General features: G+C 35.0%; 1 protein-coding gene across 1 annotated transcript in view; it reads right to left on the bottom strand.

Moving 5' to 3' along the window:
• The window catches only part of LRP1B (LDL receptor related protein 1B), a 2,306,513-nt gene that overhangs the window by 1,352,327 nt on the left and 930,035 nt on the right, over positions 1–24,151 (bottom strand). The gene's annotated exons all lie outside the window — the stretch shown is intronic.

The following is a 24,151-nucleotide window of genomic DNA, read 5'->3' as shown; positions in this document are numbered from 1 at the left end:
GCTGCTTTGCCTCTTCCATAGCTCAGCTGCCCCATCTTTGTTATTATGGTAACAATATGTATCATTTAGTAAATTACTATATCAAGCTCATTAAATGATATCCTAGTATACCCCAAAGAGTGTATGACTCACTCCCAGGCAGTCAGTTTTACGTGGGAACCATATGGCTAAGGGACACTACAAATACAAACCATGTTTTTCCTCTCTAGGTCACCATTAAGTACTACTCTCCTATTATGCAAGGGATGGAAAAAAAAACAAAACTCGGGGGAATTTTTGGTAAGATGTGGCTACTCTTAGATGTGACAAAAAGACTTAGCCTTGAAAAATCTGTATCTCACTCAAGTAGTCTAAAGATTTATTATGCATTTGGTGGGAATAAGCAGAGAAGAAAATAAACAAGGAAAAAAAAGTGTTTCAGCTAGATTCATAATGAAGCACTTAGGCCCTTTAATGAGGATACAGAAAGAATAAAGATAAAGAAGAGTAAGAGGGCGAGGAAAAATGTGTGATGGCACAGATGTATGCCAATGACACAACAGATGTTTAGGATTAATACTCAAAATTAGCCATTTTCAAGTTTGTCGAATAAAGGAAAAAGAAAAAGACCACTTCACCAATGAAGTTTCTTTTGTAGACTTGACATTGCTGTCGATAATTATTTCTATTTCAGTTGTGAGCCTCTCTTCCCTTAAATGGCATCAGTCCGTGAGGTGACCAATTAAGAGTTTGTACTATACAAAAGCACAAATTTGATTTGCCCAGATGCTGCATGTTGATTGGTTGTTAAAAATGCTTTGTGAAAGATGGTGTTGCCAGGTAACTGTTTCCCCAGCATATCCATTCTTAGCAGTGCTAGTTACCACTCCCACATCTGTTGATGTAATTAATGCCCTATTTGTTGGGAATTCAATTAGAGCCAACACCAAAATACCATTTCTCTCACTCTACTGCCCACCAGGACAACATGAATGATTTTCTACTAAACAATTGAACATTTTTCCAGAACGACAGTTTGCCCTTACACTCTGTAGAGGATGGCTGTGAAATGGGATGAGTAATAGGTACTGTCTTCTTGACTCTGAAGACAGATCTCTATCAACTGTACCACATTGTATCCAAGAGCAGGAAATAATAATTCTTAATAAAGGTAATTAAGCGGAACAGTGTATTATGTCAGGGGTGTGCTAGAGCTAGTTTTAACCAGCTTATGAAAGCTGATTGTTAAATTTTCAGTGTATGCATCTATTCCTCAGAAATTGGCAAGTACTACAAATCAGGACTTTATTTGTTGTTGATTATTCAGACTTAAGAAAGTGATAAAGAAAATGTCAAAGCAGGGGAAGCTTAAAAGCACACTGAGGGTACTTTTCTGGAGAGCCACTTGTTAAATATTTACCAGCACACCAATGAAATTTGAACTTAGAGTCAGGAAGACCTGTGTTTGAATCTTGCCTCAATCACTTACTAACTCTATGATTCTGGGCAAGTCATTTAACCTCTCTAGTCTCAGTGTTGTAATTTCTATAATGAGAATAATAATAGTACCTACTTCAAAGGGCTACAAATGAAGATCAAATGAGATAGCATTTGTAGGGTGTTTTATAAACTTTAAAGTGCTATATAAACATAATTTATCATCATTATTATTCATAATAATAAATTATCACATAAATCTGAAAGGCACTGGGCATTTAATATGTTTACCATATAACCTCATTTTACATGATCCATTACAATCTATTTGAAATAATACCTTAATTAATCAATAATTATATTTAGATTTACCTTTCTGTTTATCATTAAGGTTAAATCCCTTGGCTTCTTTTCACAAGCCCAGCACTTAGCACAGTCCTGGCGCATAGTAGATAATAAACAAATGCTAGTTAATTAAATAAATAACTTCTAGTTATTGCCCCCCCCCCCCAAAAAAAAGAAGTGAGAAAGGCAAATTCCTCCAATATAGAGATACTACTTGTGAATCTTCTTATACTTCTGAAGATGTTGGTGATAGCAAGGGGAATTTCCTTTTTTGACTTATGTAATAGAAAACATGGGGTCAGTTGGCCATATTTTCTGGAACAACTATTCCTAATTTTGTCAGGATTTTTGCTAGATCATGAAGTCAAGGTCCACTTCGAACACTTCAATTTTCATCCCAGTTTTGCTACTAAATAGCTATATGATCTTGAGTTAAGTCACTTAACATCTTTGGGCCTCAGTTTCCTCATCTAAAAAATAAAGGGATTGGACTAGCTGAATTCTAAGCCCTTTTAGCTTTAAAATCCTAGCATTTTCTACTGATTCATGGCATTATCCCATCTTATCCACATCTTTCCCAAGACATATCATTGCAGATTGTTTGCCAGGTCACAGCTATACAATTGAGGAGATCAGGGAATCATTTCAAGACATTATGTCCTTCTGGTATACTTTGCCGTTCCAAAAGACTGGTGCTGTCATTAAGACTAAAATATCATATAACTAGTTCCAACTGTAGAGAGTACTAGCTAGGACAAAATGAAGCCTTCATGCAGGTTGAACCTCTCTGAAGTCTTCTGCCTACTATTTCTTTTCCTTTAAGATCCACCACTTCATTTATGTAGTTCCATAAAGCCTTTACTTGAGGCTCTCAAAAGGAAAAAAAAATAAATAAAAGAAACAGGAACTTCAACATAAGGCTCCCAGCACTTTTCACAAAGAACTGAAAAAGCAGGTAGAAATAGATCTTTTTGTGGTTTTAACGATGCAGTGATATACTTTCAGGAGGAATGAAATAGCTATTTAAAAAGAAAATACAAAACTCACCAACCTTATCCCTAACTTGGACCCAAGCTCTTGAGATGTCAGATGATTTATTTTTTTTTCCACCCTGTTTCATTTTCATGCCCCCTGAACTCCTATATTCTGATCCAAAACATAATGGCCCTTCTCAAAGATTTCCAGTCTCCTGGGAAGCGAGAAATTCTGAAAACCTTGTCAGAAAGCCTCTTCACAAAAAATTCACAAACCATTTATGTAAACTCAAGGGATTTCTTCCAGTCCCTATAAGTATCTAGGCTTTTAGATGTTAACCCCATTTTGGGAAAACCTCTGAACTTTTTGGAGGTTCACCCATCACTAATTTTCAGGTCCACTGGAGCATTACATGACTTGCTTTCAACCTTTTCTACAAATTCAGAACCTTTTCTACAAATTTAGAACCCCACTGAAAGGGGAGAAATAACTTCTAATTTGATGCAAGAAACAGTAGAATAGTCTTTGAGGAAAACAGAAATCTGGGAAATGAATATCCTTTGCCTCTATCCATTATGACTTTTTTTCCTTAAAGAAAATGGAGACTGAATCCAAAAATATGATAAAAAATATACATCTACAAACACTACACTTCTTTCCCTTTACTCATAACCAGCTGTGATTTCATTCTCAGAACCTGAGGCACCAAGTAGTCAATTAGTAGACAATTTTGGCTGTGCTCTTCCATTTCCTAGAATTATTTCCTTTTTTTCCTCCCTCAAGTGTTTGTCCCCAGAGATTCAAAAGCTGGTCCTGTTGCCTTCTAGCCCACCATAGGAAAAACTACCAGTTTGCTCATTCTCTCCTAGGGGTTTCTGAAATCTCCTTCTGAGGAATGTTAGCCCCCACACCCTGCTTCTTCGCTTACAGGTCTTAATAATACAGGAAGATGATTTCAATAACCCAGAGTGTGGGTGCTCATTTCCCTATTCAAATAGAAATTCTGAAAGCCTTATTGAGATTCAGGGGCCAAAGCAAATAGCTAAATAGCACAGTATGTTCCCCTCAATTTAAATATTTCATATGTACAGCTCAAAAAAATAATCTTCAGGATTGTGGATTTCCTTCCTCCCCAAAGAGTAGTTTATTGTGAACAGAGAGACCCCATCCAACCTAGAAAATAGGAAATTGACTTCCATGAAACTCATCCTGCATAAAGAATATCTATAATAGAATTGCTCCATAGAGAACTGGAAATAAAGGGAATAAACACTAATCATGCCATTAAGCTCACAGAAGATTATCAATAGAATATTAAGTGCTGTTTCCATTTGCAAATGAAGCTGGAGAGGCAATGTCATTGTTATTGTTCCTGTGCCTATCTTGAAATCTGAAGAGACAGGATTTTAGGCAACACAAAACAGAAAGGAGGCTCAATAGATAATGGCTTTGTTTAGGACCATAGGCGAATAGATTTGGAGCAAGAAACTCAAGTGGTAATCTAATGGGGGGTGGGGTGTTGGAAGAGCACAAAACAAAGAAAAAGCTTATTCCACTTCATTCTATTAGGTTACTAGAACTTATCTTTTCAAATGGAAGCACATTTTTATTAGAATTGTATTTAAGGAAAATTATTTTTTTTTTAAGACATGGAATACCTTCTTAGACTGAATACTAAATATAATTTGACTTTTTGTCATTGTTTGACTAGACTAATCAGCTTGCTATTGGCAGGGTAAAGGTGTCCCCAGATGGTGTAAAGAATGGAATACTTGACAGCAACAGGTAATAGACCTGCAGTAAGAATAGTTATGAAATTGGAGAAGAGAAAGGGGAAAAATTAAAAAAAAAATTTGCTTTGCGGTAGAGAGAAGAATGGTGGTTGTGTGTGTGTGTGTGTGTGTGTGTGTGTATGTGTGTGTGTGTGTGAAAACAGATGAAAAAAGACTGAAATGACCCATAGATATGGGGAAGTTAGTAGTACATTTATGTTTAGCTAGGGTTTCTGGGCAGAAAAGGGGGGAATCTCCTGTATTAGGACTCCACTTGCTCTTAGGTTTTATATATCATTGTTTTAAAAAATACATTTTTATTCATTTCATTCAATATTTCCCAGTTATATGTAAAAAAATAACAATTTGGCATCAATTTTACATGTAAAGACATGCAAAACATATTTCTATATTAGCCATGCTGCAAAGAAAAACAGGCAAAAAATAAAACAAGAAAAATAAAGTATAGTTCAATTGGAATTGTCTTGGATCATTGTTTCAATCAGAGTAGCTAAGTCTTTCACAGTTTATCATCATTACTGCTACTATGGTGTATGCAGTGTTCTCCTGGTTTTGCTCACTTCACTTTGCATGAGTTCATAGAAGTCTCCCTGTTGTTCTTGTTATTGTTTTCCCTCCTGAAACCATCCTGGTCCTCATTTCTCATAGTACAAAAGTATCCCATCACAATCTTAGACCACAACTTGTTCAGTCATTGTCTAATTGATAAACATTTCCTTGATTTCTAATTCTTTGCCATCACAGAAATAGCTGTTATAAATATTCATTAGGGAAATTGGTCTATAGCTTTCTTTCTGTTTTTGCTCTCCCTAGTTTAGGCATCAAAACCATATTTGTATCATAAGAGAAATTTGATAGAACACCTTCTTTACCTGTTTTTTAAAAAATGTTTAGTATTCTGATTAATTGTTCCTTAAATATTTTGTAGAATTCAGTTACAAATCCATGTGGTCTTAGGGATTCTTTTTTTCTTACAGAGCTCATTTATGGCTTGCTCATTTCCTTTTTCTAAGATAGGGTTATTTAGATATTCCATTTCCTCTTCTGTTAAACTGTATAGTTTATAATTCTGTAAATATTCATCCAATTCATTTAGATTGTCAGTTTTCCCTGAAAATAATTTGCCAAAATAGCTCTTAATAATTGCTTTAATTTAATCTTTATTGGCGGTGTGTTCACCCTTTTTATTTTTGATACTAGTAATTTAGTTTTCTTCTTTCCTTTAAACAAGATTAACTGACGGTTTACATATTTTACTCATTTTTAAAAATTATTATTATTTTTTACATTTAGTTTCTTTAATCTCTCCTTTGATTTTCAAGATTTAATTTTTTTGTGTTTAGTTAGGGTTTCTACTTTTTTCCCCTTTTCTTAGTTTTTTTTAGTTGCATGTCCAATTCATTGATCTACTCTTAATCTCTTTTATTACTGTATGCATTTAGAGTTATAAATTTTCCCTAAAGCACTGATTTGGCTGCATCTCATAAATTTTGGAATGTTATCTCATTGTTGCCATTCACTCTTTGAACCAATTTAGATGAGAGTGAGGTTCAAGTGTTGCCCCTCTCTTCTCCATTTTCCCCTCCACTATTAAAAAAAGCTATTCTTTGTGTGCTTCTTGTATATGAGGTAATTTCTCCCATTTTTCCTCTCCCTTTCCTTTCTCCTAAGGCATCCCTTTTTCTTGCTTATCCATTTTTTTTACATCATCCCAATATAATCAAGCCCCTCCCACACCCTTTTTCTATATTGAATCCTTCTAATTGCCTATTAAGCTATGTATAATCTTCCCATATAAAAATATAAACATTTTAACCTTACTAAGTCCCTTAGGATTTTTCTTTCATGTTTACCTTTTTATGTATGCTTCTCTTGAGACTTGTATTTGAAAGTCAAATTCTCTATTCAGTTCTGATCTTTTCATCAAGAATGCTAAAGGTGTCTATTTCATTAAATATCATTTTTTTTTCCCTTTGAAGGATTATACTTAGTTTTGCTGTTAAATTATTCTTGGTTGTAATTCCAGTTCTACACCCATCAGAAATATCATATTCCAAGCCCTCTGCTCCTTTAATATGGTAGCTGCTAAATCTTGAGTGGTCAAGACTGTGGCTCAATGGCATTTGAATGGTTTCTTTCTGGCTGATTGAAGTATTTTCTTTTTGGCCTGGGAGTTCTGGAATCTGGCTATAGTATTCATATAGTTTTCATTTTGGTATCTTGTTTAGGTGGTGATCAATAGATTCTTTCAATTTCTCTTTTCCCCTCTAGTTCTAGGATATTGGGGCAATTGATAAATTTCTTTAAATTTGATGTCTAGGCTCTTTCTTTGATCATGCCTTTCATGTAGTCTAATAATTCTTAAATTATCTTTCCATGATATATTTTAGAGCTAAATTGTTTTTTCTGATGAGATATTTCACATTTTCTTCTATTATTTTCATTCTTTCAACTTTGTTTGACTTTGCTTGATGTCTCACAGGGTCATTACCTTCCCCTTGCCCAATTCTAATTCTTAAGGAATTTTTTTCTTTAGTGAAATTTTATACCTTGTCTTTTCCATTTGGCCAATTTTGGTTTTGAAGGTATTATTTTCTTCTTTATTTTTTGTGCCCTTTTAAAAAATCAAGCTGTCAATTATATCTTCATAATTTTCTTCTTTTGCTTTCATTTATTTACCTAATTTTTCCTTTAGCATTCATATTTGGTTTTGAAAACCTTTTTTTAAGCTCTTCCAGGAATTTTTAATTTGCTTGTTTCCCATTCACATATTTTTAATGCTTTACTTGTACTTTTTAAAAATTTCATTGTTCTCTGCATTTATGTCTTGGCGTTGCCTGTCATCATTGTATTTTTTATAAGCAGTTTTTTTTGAGTTGTTTTTTTTTTCCCCTTACCCTCTTTCTTAATTTGGTTGGGCTCTGCTCCCAATGTGGGGGAGTGAGTGTCTCAAGATTCAGGCTTTTTCACAATACTGTTTTTCTTTCTTTCTTTCTTTCTTTCTTTCTTTCTTTCTTTCTTTCTTTCTTTCTTTCTTTCTTTCTTTCTTTCTTTCTTTCTTTCTTTTTTTTTTTACTTTTCCATACTTTATTATTTAATAGTTTTTAGCTTTCAGCATTGATTTCCACAAGAGTTTGAGTTACAAATTTTCTACCCATTTCTACCCTTCCCCTACTACAAGATGTCATATATTCTGATTGCCCCATTCCCCAGTCAGCCCACCCTTCTGTCACCCCACTCCCCCTCACCCCCAAACCTTTTCCCCTTACTTTCTTGTCAGGCAAGACAGATTTCTATGCCCCATTGCCTATATATCTTATTTCCTAGTTGCATGCAAAAACAACTTTTTTTTTTTTTGAGCATCTTCTTTTAAAGCTTTGAATTCCAAATTCTCTCCCCTCTTCCCTCCCCACTCACTCTCCCTAAGAAGGCAAGCAATTCAACATAGGGCACACATATATCATTATGCAAAACACTCCCATAAATAGTCATGTTGTGAAAGACTATATTTCCCTCCATCCTATCCTGTCTCCCCTTTATTCATTTTTCTCTCTTGACCCTGTCCCTTTTCAAAAGTGTTTGCTTTTGATTACTTCTTCCCCCATCTACCCGCCCTTATATCATCCCCCCTTTCTTATCCCCTTCCCCCTACTTTCATGTGGGATAAGATACCCAATTGAGTGTGTATGGTATTCCCTCCTCTAGTTGAATCTGATGAGAGCAAGATTCACTCATTCCCCCTCACCTGCCCCCTCTTCCCTTCCAATGAAGTGCCTTTTCTTGCCACTTTTATGTGAGATAATTTACCCCATTCTATCTCTCCCTTTCTCCCTCTCTCAATGTATTCCTCTCTCATCCCTTAATTTGATTTTATTTTTTTAGATATCATCCCTTCATATTCAACTCACCCTGTGCCCTCTGTCTATATATATGTATATTCCCTTCAACTACCCTAATACTGAGAAAGGTCTCATGAATTATGCACATCATCTATGAGATGAGCCAGAAGTGGGTGTAGGTGATAGAATAGCTAAATACTATGTGGTCCTGAGTTGAGTGCTAGTTCAGAGGTCCCCTTTAATCCCTTTCTGACCAGTTGCCAGGTCCCCTTACTGTCTCTGGATTGCTTCTGTTGCCACCACCTCGTCCCAGCACTGCTGTTTCATCCAGTGGGTTCTGGGCCAGGCTCCACCCCCATGAAATTAATCTCTCTTTCTGACTTCCTAAGTTGTCTTGAGGTGAAATACTGTCTCATTCTGACCTTTTGTTGGTTCCTAAAGTTGTTTGGAGGGGAATGTTTGGAAAAGCTCAGCTGAGTGCTTTCTCTATTCTGCCATCTTGACTCTATCCCTTATATGTCATTAAAATCATAAATTTCATGGTTGTATCATGTTCATGTTAATGTTGTAGCTTGTGGGAGGCTTAAGAGGGAATTATATTTGTTATTATTTCTCAAGAGGAAAGTTGAATTTATATTATAGCATCATTCTCACTCCAGGGAAGTCTAATGAGTAAGGGGAAACAAAACATCATAATCTGCATACTACCTATCCCAGGAAATCAGTCTGTGATCTTAAGCACTACTAATCAGGTGGGGTATCTATATCTTTATCCATATCCATATCTATATCTATCATAGGTAAACATACATATATATACATACACACATATAGATATATGTGTATAATATATGAACTGTATGTACAATACATTTACATGTATATATTACATATAATATACATGTGTATATATAGATACAGAGAAGAAAGAGGGATGAAAGTTGGCATACTGAAGAGCTAGGTACAAGTATGTTTTGGACATGGTCAATAAGACTTTTTATTAGGGTCTTCATTTTGTAAAAGGGGATCCATTTCTTCTCCCTATTGATCTCTGTCTTTGATCCTTATGGAATAGAACATAAAAGGGATTTCCTTTGCCTGACTTCAACTTCAAAGTGCCCCCATGGCTTTGCTTCCCTGCAACCTATTTGCCCCCACCCAACCCAAACAGACTACCCTCTTCTAAGCTACTGCCATCTCCCCTATTCCCATACTTTTCTGTATCCTTACCACTGTCTCTTTTCCCTATTTTGAATTATTCTCTTTAAAATTGCCACCGTGGTACCACCAAGTCACACTTATAACACCAAACACTTATAACACCAATATCCCAGAAAAAAATATTTCCTAGGAGCAGGCACCCTCTATTTAAAAGGCAACCATGTATTATCCAGGAAGTGAATGCTTTTGCAGAATTCTTTGGAGAAGAGATTAGACAAGAGGTATTCCCAAGGATAAGACTATGAGAGCAGAACATCAAGGGAACTAGGTGATATTAGCAGGATATGCCCTTACAGTCCCCTTAGGCTTAGAGAAAGGAAAAGAAAAAAAATACTTCCCTCTATGTTATGACTTACAAAATAAATCTATCTCATGGAGAACCATCAGATATTCTCTCCCATAGGGTAAAATCAAGCCTCCAGATTACACCAATCTCCTCGCTCAGAAGGAGAAAGAGTTAAAGACCATGAAGTCTGATTTCCTGTCCTAATCAATTTACTTCCTTAAATACAATAGCAACCAATACACAAATCCATTATTTTATTTTGATATATTTTACCAAAAGGTTGAGATAATAGCTATTTCCTAAGAAGTCTGATGTTCTTCCTGGTGTTTTATTTCTGCTACCTGGGTGCTAAGTAAATGCTATGCTTTCTCTGGTGACTAGAGAGCCCCAGATATTCTATTGGTCAATTCTATCTCAGTATAGGGAAGCAAAACCCATTACGTTGGAGTCTGTGAATTTGTAAATCTATCTAATTAGAACTGAACTCTGAGGTCCTGTCCATTGGTCACCCAATGTTTATGGTCTTATTGCTGTTGTTGGTTTGGTTTATTGGTTATGAAATGTTTATTAATTGATTGATTGTCCCACCTCCTTTTGAATTTACTATATTTCATCAATTGTTAGTTCCATGACATTGAGATAATACATAAAAGCAGACAAAAGTGTGAAAATAATGCATGCAGCTGACTTTTAATCAGCATAAAATTGATAAGCAAATAGCAGTATTTAATAACCAGAGAACATGATTGTTATTAAAATGTATACATGAGTGAAAGTCTGGGGCAAAACTAGTTGGAACATGGATAGAGCTGGGGTCAGGAAGACTCAACTTCCTGAGTTCAAATCTGGCCTCAGACACCTACCAGTTGTGTGACTCTGGGTAAGTCACTTAACCCTTTGTCTCAGTTTCCTCATCAGTAAAATGAGCTGGAGAAGGAAATGATAAACCACTCCAAAATCTCTACTAAGAGAACTTTAAAAGAGGTCTGAAGAATCAGACATGATTCAAAAACAGTAACATTTTGGGGTAAAAGCCCACTGTTCTCTTTGACCTAGGATTTTATCTAGACATAGGAGTTCTAGGCCATATAAAGTTTGAGGTCTCCCTTGAGAAAGCAAAGACTTGTGACAACACAATTTTTGTAGGATATTTAATTTATTCTTCCCTCAGATGCAGATGCAAAGGTTCAGGAGGCAGAGGAGATGGAATACTGGATCCTGTATAAAATGAAATTTAGAAAGGTTGATCCATCTTATCACAGATGCCTGGTTCCTGGCAAGGCCATTTGTTCACATCTGGCTAGGGTCAAGTCTACGAATTTACAATCATTCATTAAGCATCTACTCTGTGACAAACAGTGTGATAAACACTGGGGATACAAAGAAAGGCAAACAAAACAAAATCCCATCTTTGCTCAGTCACAATCTAAAGGGGGAGACAACATGTCAAAATCGCAAACAACTATCTACAGGATAAACAGTATAGTATTAGACAGAAGTCACTAAGATTAAGGAGGACTTGGAAAGCCTTCTTGAAGAAGGTCGGAATTTAGCTGAGACTTGAAGGAAGGCAGGAGGCAGAAATGAAGAGGGAGAGAATTTAAAAAATTCAAGGATAGCCTGTGAAAGTGATTAGAGTTGAGAGCTGGAGGGTCTTGTGTAAGAGGCAGCTAAAAGGCCTGTGTAACAGGTCTAAAGAGAAGGAGAAGTGTAAGAAATAAGAAGCCTGAAAAAGTAGGATCAGGCCAGGTCATGAGTTTCTTCAGGAATCATCATAGGGTAGGTTGAGTTGAATCAACAGCTATTTTCCAGGAGAGAGTTATACGACCATCATATGTCCCTACAATTCTTTCACTTTAACTTGGACCCTTTTTTAAACCACTCTGTCATCTCACTTTCTCTCTTGTCTGCTCTTCCCTCCCCCCAAAAAATCTCCCGTAATCCTTACAACGGGGTGTAGAGGTAGACACAAAGCAAGGGATGTTATATATACTAGAAAGAACTTTATCTTTTTTTGGGGGGGGGGGAAGTTTTCCCTCTCTTTTCCATTACTGTGAGGTCGTCAGAGATCAATGTGCCTGCCTATAGGAATTTTCTCAAATCCCTTTTGCTTCTAATTTGTTGTGGGCTAAGAAATCAGTTAACAAAGTTCATTAAGCATTAGGGAAAGGAAGAAGAGGGGAGGGAAGGAAAGGTAAAGGAAGGGGAGGCAAGGGGAGGAGAGGAGAAGGGAGGAGAGAAGTGGGAAGTGAAGGGAAGGAAGGAAAAAGAGAGAAAAGGAAGAGAGAAGGGAAGAAGCATTTATTTATTGCGTACCTATTATGTGCCAGGTACTTTTACTAAGTATTTTACAAAAATCTCATTCAATCCTCATAACAACCCTGTAAATAAGGTGTTATACATAGAAAAATGGTCTGGCTAAATGAGTTTTTATAATATTTTAGGGAATAAGAAAAAGAATAAGCCTTAATACCCAATTCACATCTTCCCTGTGTATTTAAAGCATTTTTTTACGTAATTGAAAAAAAATCACTTGATGCCAAAGCTCAGTATCTCAAATATTCAATTGCAGCATAAAAGGATGATGACTTAAGTCAGTATAATAAAATGCTCCAATTATATATTTAAAATATTAAATGTGGGCACATGCAATTTGTATAACCTCCAGCTTGGCATAAAAATGGGTCATCTTAAAAAAAGATGACAACCATAACTTTACATTTTTACCTGTTCTTATACATTAAAGGGAAGGTGTCAACTGCACATTTTATATGCTCTGCATGAGAAAAAAATTTATAATCTTTCTTGAAAATGGTGCAGAGCAGTTCTAGGAATTCAACATAAACTTTCATCATAAGCATATTACAAGGTAAAATTTCAAAGCAGTGATGCTGATTTATCACTACGTAATAACGTCAAACTCCACTAAAATCCTACATTGGTGCCTCATCATGGTATGGAGAAGATCATAGGTTCACCAAGGCTCTGACAGGACCTGCAGAGCTAAAAAACAAAAAAGGTCCTGTGTATGGGCTGGTGTTAAACTATATGTCTGTCATAAAAAGGCCAGGCCTGCTGAGTTAAGAAAGTCTTATCCTTAGAAAGCTAGCAACCAGGTGATGAATTTTCTCAATCACATCACTGATGAATACAATCTATTAAGGGATTGTAGGTTTGTGATTGGAAGTATGGGAGGCAGTACCCAAACCAATTTAACCACTGATCCTTCAAGTATTGAAATGAATAACAAAGTCAATAATTTAGATTATTCTGGTTTTGAAGAACAGTTAGAATTCCCCTCCCCCCTCCAAGAAAAATAAAAGCATATCACATTTTCTTCTGAAGTAGTTTTCAGAAAAACTCTTGGATATGTCAATGGACCAATCATTTAATTTATATAGCTCATAATCCTTCTGCCAATACAGATCATACCTGCTCCACACCTTGTCATCCTGGGCTATTTTTGAAATTCTGTATTTTACAAATGCCAAAAAAATGAGCATTGTAATCTACCAAGTAGAAAAGAAAAAAAAAAGGTGATTATACTTGAAAGTTTGAATTTCTATTATGAATATCGTGCTTTTCTTTTAAAATATGCATATATTTAAAATGTAACTTTCAAAGCTGTCTTGCTTATTTCCTTCTGTCCCCTTCTGTTTTCTTCCATTCATTTTAAAATAATTCCTCAATGATAGTCTTAAAATTTTTTTCTTATAGGAAACCCGATCACTAGTGTCTTCTGTATCTTATTAGCTGCTTTTTTTTTTTACAGACAACTCACACAAGTGAAGTGCTGACATGGAGCTCAGAAGTGATACAAGTACACTTTCAAGGTCTATTTGAAGAACTTTGGAATTGATTGTGTAACGTGGGAGACATTGGCAAAAGACTGTCCAGCATGGAATGCTTGCATCAACAAAGGTGTTGTGCTCTGTGAGCAAAGTGGAATTTCAATAGCTCAAAAGATATGGGAGATATGTAAATTTAGAGATATGTCCACTCCAAATGTTCATGTGGATTATTTGTACTAGAGCCTTCCAAGCTCATATTGGTCTGATCAGCCACAGTTGGATGTGCTGTACTATAACTCCAATACTGTGATGTCATTTTCATCCTCCTTGAGAAAGAAGGACAACAACCAACTGTCTGTATGCATGAGTGTATATGTGTGTGCACACGTGTGTTTATATATGCATATATTTATATGTACACACATGCATACATATATAAAATCATTTGTATCTTTTCTTTTCTCCTGTTTGCCACTGCAATTTGAGGTGGCAGGTAGGAGGAGGGAGAAAACACTAGTTGTCTTATTTTTGATGGGTTGATCCTTGACAAAGAAAAATGTAAGGTAGCTAGAGAACGGTCACTGTAACCATGAAGAGGTCACTAGTAGAATGCTCACCTGTTTTTCCATTATCTTATAAATTAGTCATTTTGATTCTTCTGAGATAATGATGGTCCATGATTTATAGTATCAGCATAATGTTGGCATAAAAGGCAAGAGCTTTTGCAGTAGCAATCAAATTATAGTATTTGAAAGCACAGGTGAATTTCCCAAATATAATGTAGTCATCTACTCAATTCCAGATCTAGATTATTATCCACTTGCAGGGCTTGTCCAAGATACATATATTGATGAATTGATTTAATGACTTACCTATCTAGCTTCATGTCATAATGTAGATGCTGCATTTTTCATCTATTTTTCATTTAATCATTTCCACTTAAGATGGTGGGACTACATTATTTTTTGTTACTATGAAATTAATTATGATTCATGTGTTTATTTCCTTTTCTGTAAAGACTAGAGAAGAGGGATATTAGGATCATGAATGGCCTCGAGCCTATCTTTTATGAAGCTCATTTGAAGAAACAACATTTTTGACTCAGAGAAAAGAAGAATAAAGGGGAAGTAATAGCTGTTTTCAAGTTTATGAAGGGCTATCATGCAGAAGAAGGATTATATCTGTTCTTTGTCATCAGAGGGCAGAACCAAAAGCAATCAACAGATGTTTCAAATAGGTAAATTTAGGCTTAATGTTAGGAATAGCTTTCCTAACAAATAGAGCTTTCCAAAAGTGTAATGGTCTTTTTCTCTGGTGGTCTTCAATCAGAGGCTGGGTGGTCATTTAAAAATTTTTTTAATAAGGATTCCTTTTGGGTTTAAGTCAACATTATAGGTCCTTAATACCCTTTCCAAGTATAAATTCTCTGCTCTGGTGATCCATGAATTGGAAGAAAATATTATTTTAAATTTTAATTAACCTATTATGAATATAAAAGATTTTTCTATTATATACTTGTTAGCATTTTACCCGTTCTACACTTTAATGATTCTCTATCTTAATAAAAAGGTAGCAGGAACCACTCTAATAATTATTTTCAACTTGTATGTCAATAACTGGAAAACATTCTGGTTAGATGTATAGCATATCTACCAGCAAAACTCTTAGTTTTAGATTTTAATCCTATAATTTATTAGTTCTAATTATCTATATAGGCATTTATTCTCAGTGACAATTTTGACTAGGGAAACACTTTCAAGACCATTTTTAATTCGCTTTAGCTAGTTCTCTATTCTAGGAAAAGAGGAATAAGTTGATTCCTGCTTTTTTCTTCATAAGGGCCCTGAATTTTTTCTCCTACGAAAAAGAACAGAAAAGCACAATGCTAAGTAGTTTACAGCCAAGGTCTGTGTTCTGAAAATTATCGGGAGAATGTTCTTTCTGTCCAGTGCTGTTCCTCTTACGTGTACTTCTTTATTGAAAGAGAATGGGTCAAAGTTATTGCTACCATTGACCAGAATTTCTCAATCAGGGCATTCTATTCTTTTGACATTTTTTAAATACAAAGAAGAGTACTTTAGTTGCTCTCTGTTTTTCTCCCTGAAGGTCTTTTTAAATGCCATCTCAGTCTTTAAAAAAAATTGAAAAATGATTGTATCTCAGGGTACAGTAATCACCAAGGCATGGTAAATCAGAGAATTACTTCAGACTTTCTCCTCCCTGCTGCATTTTTTTTCTATTCTGAAGCACCTTATTTCAAATTTTACAATTTTCTACAGTGTTATTCTTTTCAGAGCTTTAATTACCCTATAGCTATTTTTTTCCTCATGATTTTTCTCTCCTTTTTCTATCTTCTATTCTCATATCCTCAAAGTTAAACAAAATATAACACACACCAATCTCTATTTCTATGTCAGGATTTGTAATCTCAGGTCAGTAGGAAATATTTTTTTGAAAGGATCAGCTTCATATAAGTGAAGCAGTTATCCCTTGGGGGGAAAAACAGAAATCTCAGTATATAATGGACTTCACTAGGTGATGTGTTAAGAACCTGGTTTTCTTACCAAAAATATTTCAAAATAGTAGTTATTTGGAAGCGCAGTCCATTGCAAAAGCTTGGATAAACTTCATCAAATCATGGAAAATGGTTAAATTTAAACCAAAATATGGGGTCATGTAGAGTGTGGAAATCAAATTAACCCTCACCTAATCAAGAGGAAATAATAATCATTGTATCCATGCATCAATGACATATTATTGCATCATTGTGGGGATAGCAACAGCAAATCCTAACCCATTTTACCTTATCATCCTTAGACTTAGGGTTGATTGAAGCTTAAAGAATTGAGATGCTGTGCCCATGAACATATAGCCAGTTAAGTGTCAGAGCAGAAATTTAAAGCCATGTCTTTCCAAGCCAAAGTCTATTCCTCTATATGCAACATATTGTCATATTTATAAAAGGAAGTATGACATAGTGGAAATAACACTGGACATGGGGTCAGGAGAATCTTAATCTGAATCCCACCTCCAATATTTGCTAGCTATATGACCATGGGCAATCTGATTACTTTTTGATCCTTTATTTCTTCTGTTAAATAAAAACAAGAACACTTGCAGTGCTCATTCCACAACATCCTCATAAGATTATGAGGATCAAATGAACCGAAATAGCAGTGAAATTAAAATAAACCACAAGCTTTGTTATTTTCTTCTTTCTTTTGCATTCTCATCAAATGAAATTTTTAACAATGAGCTAAAAACCATACTATCTGAGTCTTATGTTATAGCAATAATTCTCTTTTTATTGTCTTCAGTATTTTAAATGGCATTTCTCTTTCTGCTAGAATTTATTGGCAATATATAGAAATTCTGATGATCTACATAGATTTCTTTTATGTCCTTCAATTTTGGTGAAGTTGTTAATTATTTTTTACCAGTATTTTAGTTGATTCTCTGGGATTTTCTAGGTGTACCATCATAATATCTGCAAAGAATTAAAGTTTTGTTTCCTCATTGCCAATTCTAATTCTTCCTATTTCTTTCCCCCCCTTTATTGCTATTGCTAGCATTTCTAATACCATATTGAATAATTATGTTGATAATGAGCATCCTTGCTTCACTCTTAATCTTACTGGCAAAGCTTCTAGCTTATCTCCAATACAGATAATGCTTACTGATTATTTTAGTTAGATACCACTTACTTTAACTCCATTCATTCCTATGCTTTCTAGCACTTTTAAGAGGAATGGCTGTTATATTTTGTCAAAAGCTTTTTTTGCATCTATTTAGATAATCATGACTTTTGTTGTTGTTGTTTTTATTGTTGATACAGCCAATTGTTCTGATAGTTTTCCTAATATTGAACCACCCCTGAATTCCTGGTATAAATCCTACCTGGTCATAGTACATAATCTTTTTGATATTTTTTTTCAGGGCTTGATTTATTGTTTTATTGATTTCTAGACTTGATAGATTAATGGAAAACATGTTAATGGTGCAGATTAAACTTTAAAAATTCATTGAGCATACTTTTTTTTTCAGAGTGCTGGTTGTTAAATATCTGTGTACATATAGCACATACACATATAGACACACATATACATACATATTCCATTAGCAAATCTTTCACTTATGAGCACTTTTGCAATTAGTTAGCCCTTAGGTAACATTGTATCTCTAGAAAATGTCAAAAGCATATTCTTAAACAGACAAGTAGGTTCTGAAAAGGGAAGGGGAGGAGGAGAGGGAAGAGTAAGGTAAACTTTGATGACTCCATTGTGGTTGGCCTCAATGCTTTTTTGTTATTGTTATAAGGGAGAAGGGAAGGAAGAAGAGAAGAGAAAATGAGAGGAGGGATAAAGGAAGGAAGGGGAGAAGAGGGAAGGGAGGAAAGCTAAACTTTTATTACTCCAGAAGGGTTGGCCCTAATAATATTTTTATTTGGGTTTTTGGGCAAAAGGTTACAGCCTAAAATAATTCAGTAGAGCTTCTTTGATGTATATCCTCCTCCATATTTCCTCAGGGGGCAACTTTCAGCTTTTTTCTATAACTCAAATATCATTCAGAAGCCTCTGACTTCCTAGAAATGAATAAAAATTTCAAATTTCTCAAAAATAACTTTTAAATGTACTCTATGCTTTTCAAAGCATTTATTATTATCTTGGGTCAGGGTTTGGGTCAGAAATTGGGCCTGTGATTTCATTGATAATCAAGTAACTACTTGACAAGAAAAATCCCTCTACCAATGTAAGTTGGCACTTTTTCTGCAACTTAGAGTCTTAGAGAATTTCCTAGAGCTATGACAGGTTGTGACTTGCCCAGAGTCACACAGAAGGCAGGCATCAAGGCAAGACTTAAACCCCAAGGAGGATTCTATTGATTCTCTTGGCACCCTTTACCTCAGATACTAATAAAATCTCTGTGAAAATTATCCCCATTTTCCAGATGGAGTAATACATCACAATGTCATGTAATCTTTAGGGAGGCTTTTGTTTCCATCCCATATATTGTAAGCAACTAACAATATTAGAGAGGTCAAAAATGAGGTGGTTACACAGCTAAAAGACTGATGTAACCAAAATGTGGTAGCCAATAGGCTTCATAGCCACTGGAGGAAACACCTGTATCCTGATGCTCCTCCTATAAGTGGTACTGGAAGTTAATAAAAAAAATGAAGTGCTATCTCCAGGTCAATTTCTAAGTTTATTTTCAGTTCTATTCCAGACTTCCCCTGTGATAGCAAATGAATTGTTTACCTTCACCATAACAACAACTATTATTCCCGAGGAAGGAGACAAAATGATACCTGGGAGGAATTTGGTACGATTGATATGTGTCAGCTGTATCATGGAAGGTGCCAAGTGGTTATTGAATATTTCACATTTACCAAGGTCTTATGGGCATTAACAATAGGTAGATCCTCCAACAACAAGTAGAAAAATACAATATTCAGGGCACTAAATTTGGACTCAAAGGAAGGGGGTTTGAATATGACCATTGCTAATTACTATATATGTGGCCTTGGGCTACACATAGCTGTCTCTTGGGGCTTCAATCACTTTATCTCTCTGGTGTTCGTGACATATTGCTGTAATTTTCCTTACTAGTATTTTATTTTAATTTTTTTCAGCAATATTCATTAGGGAATTATGTATATTTTTTCCTTTACTCTATTTATGCTCTTCCTGCTTTAGGTATCAGTATCATATTTCTGTCATAAAAGGAATTTGGTAGCATGCTTTCACCTATTTTTGCCAAATAGCTTACAGAATAGTGGAATTAATTGTTCTTTAAATGTTGGGAAGAATTCAATTGTGAATCCATCTGGCTGTAGGAACTTTTTTTTCCTTAGGGAGCTCATCTATGGCTTGTTCAATTTTTTTTCCTAAATAGGATTATTGAACTATTCCATTTCCTCTTCTGTTAATCTGGGCAATTTTTATTTCTGTAAATATTAAACCATTTCACTTGTATTATTAGATTTATTGGCATAGAGTTGGGCAAAATATTTTCTAATAATTCCTTTAATTTTGTGTTCATTGGTGATGAAGTCGCCCTTTTAATTTTTGATAGTGGTAAACTGGTTTTCTGCTTTCTCATTTTAAAATAAAATTAAACAGTGGTTAATCTATTTTTCCCATAAAACCAGCTCCTAGATTTATTTATTAGTTCATTTTCTTACTTTCAATTTTATTAATCTCTCCTTTGATTTTCAGGATTTCCAATTTGGTGTTTAATTAGGAATTTTTATTTTATACTTTATATTCATGTATATACTTATATTTAATATATAATATAATAATGTATTATATATAACTCCAAATTATATATAATATATAATAATATAAATATAAATATATATTTGATATATTTATATTTAATACCACTAATAGATTACAAACTGTTCAAAGTTTCTGATTCCTTTTTTATTTTTGTATAATTTCCAGGATGTAGGCGGCACATTGCACACAGTAGGCATCTATAAATGTTTGTTGAGTTAATCAGGCAATAAAGGATTTTACTGTGTATTGGAGTGGTCAAAGAATACTTTATGAAGGATTTGGGAGACCTGGCCTCTAATTATGTTTCAAGCAATAATTTGTGTGAACTTCAGTCATACTAGTTCTCTTTCTGGTCCCAGTGAGCATACTGGGTTGTCAAAACCTTTTCTTAAGTCAATGTGTGACAATTTCAGCGAAATTCTGGTACAAAGTTTTCTACTAACTATGAAGGTGGAGACAAAGTAAACAGAAGACAGAGTACTTTCTTTCAATGTGTTTAAAGCTTAGTTGTAGAAACAGAGCAGAAATATGGTAACACATGAACAATTCATTTCTCCAGAGCATCATATTCTGAAGTAAAAGGACATTCTGTTCACCATAATTTAGCTTTAAAAAGAAAATCACTTCTACCTCTCTTGCCTTTACTCTCCTATCTTTCTTATTAAACTCTGATATAGACCCCAATTCGGAATCTTGAGCTTGTAGTGACACCATTTTATCCTTGGCCTCTCAAGAGAAAAAGATGAAAGAGACTCTGGCATCATGAACTTTCAGGGACTGCTGTGTCAAAAAGCTGTCCACTAATCATTACCATTATTGATTATTTTCTACTTGAACATAACTTTTTTTGGTCTCTGAATGTTTCTTTAGGATCTTTTTTTAAGACCCCTCAGTGTTTCTTAAAGATATTGGCAGCTTGGTTACCTTAATATTATAAAATATTATATAAATATAAAATATCATATTATAAAAATAGTAACTACGTGCCTGATCTGATACATGCTTTAGGCAATATATATTATTATAATTGGAAGCTAGTGTCTTATCACAAAAGTTGCATTTTTACACATACATACATACACGCATGTATGTACGTATGTTTGTGTGGTTTGGATTTGTGACTTTATTGGTATAAGGAAACTACCTTTGCCAACGCTGATTAACACCTAATTTCTACCTTCAAATTTTGAAAGTTTTAGTGACTTGCCCAAGGACATATACCAGTATGTGGTAAGGAATGACTTGAACCCAGAACTTTTCTCTTTCTAGTTGCTGGACTTCTACATGCATTTTGGTCAGTAGTCTTGGAGTTAGGTAAGTTTTGTTTGGTTGACTTGGATATTTTAAGATAAGAAAATAAGGAGGTAAAAAATTAAGCAACTAAGTGCTCCTTTATGGTAGGACAGAGAAGGTAAAAATATGTAACATTAATACAACATTACAACCACTTACTATAACTAAACAGTCTACTACTTTAATTATCTTTCATGTCCATGTTTCTGTGTCCTTTCTCTTTCTTGATTTCTTCCTAAATATAATTACTTGGACTTGAGTAATTCATAGGACAGAGAAGGCTGTTGGGAGATGGGTGGAGAGTGAATATACTAGGAATTTGTCTAGCTAAGAATAAATTTGGTATCCAGACCAAAGGTCATTGTGAGAAAAATCATTAAAGAAAAGAAGAATCAGGCACTGGGTCCATGCAGTCAAGAGGTCAAGTCAACTGAATACTGGCTAAAGTACAACTAGAGTAGTTGAAGAAAGCAGGTGAGTAGATTCTAGAGCCCCCAGGAAAGTCAGCTAGTAAGGATTATGGGGTCAGGTGGAAAGAGCCAAAGGGTTAGGATCTCAGTTAAAAATTCTGAGCAATACCAGGTTAAAAAATGGGCCAGAAAGTTTAGGCAAAAAAGCAAAATTTAGAGAATTCTGAGTAATAGGCACAGCTCACTCACAACAAGAAATCCTAATATTTGATATTCAAGGGGTTGGCAAAGTGAAGATTTCTTATATACTTCATTTTCCTTCCAAGTTTGGAAGTAATCTTAGACTTGAGGCAGACTTTGAGCAAATAGATAAACTTGAACCTCTTGAAAGGGGTGAGATGTGGGGGGCATAAGGAGATTAGGAGACAGATAGTTCCTGACTCATGGCATCTACTACCTCCCTGATATAGGAGAAAGAGTACCTGATCTATAGTCAGAGGACCTGGGTTCAAATGATAATCCTGTCCCTTCCCTCCTATGTGATGTTGGGCAAGTTATTCAATTATTCTCAGGCTCAGTTTCCTCAAATGGAAAATGAGGACATTGGATCTCTAAGGTCCTTTGCTGCACTAAGTAATCTATTATCCTATAGGATCCTGATCAGGGATATGTAACCTCAGGTCCATGGATGTGGGTCTGTGGTCCATGAACTTGGATAGGAACAAAAGTCTTTATTTAAGTATGGTAGTTGTCTTTTGTAAGCCTGTGTATTGTATATTATGTATTTAAAAACATTATCCCAAGGTTTCATCAGATTTTCAGAGATCTATGATACAAAAAGATTAAGAACTCTTGCTTAAGAGGCAATACTAAACATATTAAAATGGCAATAGCTATAAAATATATCTGTTTTTTCTTCTTTAAGGTGTTCAATTTACTACAAAGTAGTAATAATATAAAACTTCCATTCCTTAACCCACACCCACATTTATTACCCACATTTATTCCTCCTCTCCCCATTCTACTTGTCATTTTGAAGGTAACTAGGTTTTGTGTCAACTTGACCTAAAAATTCCCCTCAACCTTTAAATAGTTTGGTATAATGTTTCTTAAAGTGGGAAAGAACAATCCACCCATTTTCTTCTGATTACTTGCTATTTGGTAGCCAATTTTATTACCTGCCCAACCCTAGAAGCACCAGGCAGCCCTGTTTGCTGACTACATCAATTCTTTTCAAGCAGCTCAACACATTTCAAAGTCTCAGCATACAAATTCCCTGCTTTTTCACAGGAGGGTGAAGAAAGGGTACATAAATCTTTTGGAAATGAGGCCCTTGAAACATCCAAAGTAATGCTATTGTCAATACACTAAAAGCTGCTTTAACACTTCTGTAAAATACTTATAAAGGCAAAAATGCCTTTAATATATGCAGTGACCCCAACATAAATACCAGGATTACTAAATCCACACCTTTGTGAATGTTCTAAAAGGTTTCTGTGAAGTACTTCACTAATTCAAGTGATCTTTCTAATGAGGAACTCCAGCTATTTCATTACCGTAATTTTATTGCTGACCCATCACAGAAGAGGGGGCAATGAAACATCACTGTTGTTCTAGCCCTCCATTGTTCCAAGAGCAAACCTGCTAAGAAAGAATTGGTGCCACTCAGGGAGTACTGGTGTTTAAGTAATGCTTACCAATTTCAAGGTGATATGATAGAAATAGTTTCACCTCTTGTCCAATTGTCATTTTGAAGAAAAACAAGAGCAAAGGCTTAAGAAATGTACATCCCTCCCCCCAAAAAATAGCTGTGAAAATTTTACCTGTATACATACAAAGAAATATGTTGGAATTATAGAATTTCAGAATTGGAAGAGATCTTCTAAGGCATCTAGGCTAACCTACTACTGCCAAAGGATCTCTCTGTAATTGACTAAATAAGTGGACATCCTTTGCTTTAAGGCTTCCAGTGAAAGGAAACTCACTGCCTCTGAGCATAGCCCATTTCAGTTTTGGATAACTCTAATTATGAGGAAGATATTCATGACATGGAATTTAAATTAAGCTCTTTATGCCTTGCACCCATTATACCTATTTCTGCTCTCTGCGGACAAATAAAGCAAGTCTAATCCCTCCTGCAGATGGTAACCCTTCAAATATTTACTGGCAGCAATTATGTCCCCTTGGTTTGCAAAGGCAAAGCAAAATAAAAAAATGAAATACAAATCTAGTTATTCCATCGATGAACATTTATTAAATACCTAGTATGTGATAGTCACTGGGAATAAAATGTTGCTGGCAGCCAGTTTAGTTAGAAGAAGCACAGCGCTATCAGAGAAAAAGAAAGCTGCTTATTTTGTATGACATGAACAGCTTCAAAAAGGTACCCCTGTAGGGTCTCTTGCTAAAAAAAAGTTTGCTTGGAGGAGGCATATCTCATTCTATATTGCTTTCGCCAACATAATTTCATAATAATATCATCAATACATTATAGCCAA

Source organism: Trichosurus vulpecula, chromosome 2, assembly GCF_011100635.1.
Source record: "Trichosurus vulpecula isolate mTriVul1 chromosome 2, mTriVul1.pri, whole genome shotgun sequence".
In the NCBI taxonomy this organism is placed as follows: Eukaryota; Metazoa; Chordata; class Mammalia; order Diprotodontia; family Phalangeridae; genus Trichosurus; species Trichosurus vulpecula.
The sequence above is the reverse complement of the archived record's forward strand: the minus strand, read 5'-3'. Positions and strand labels throughout refer to the sequence as shown.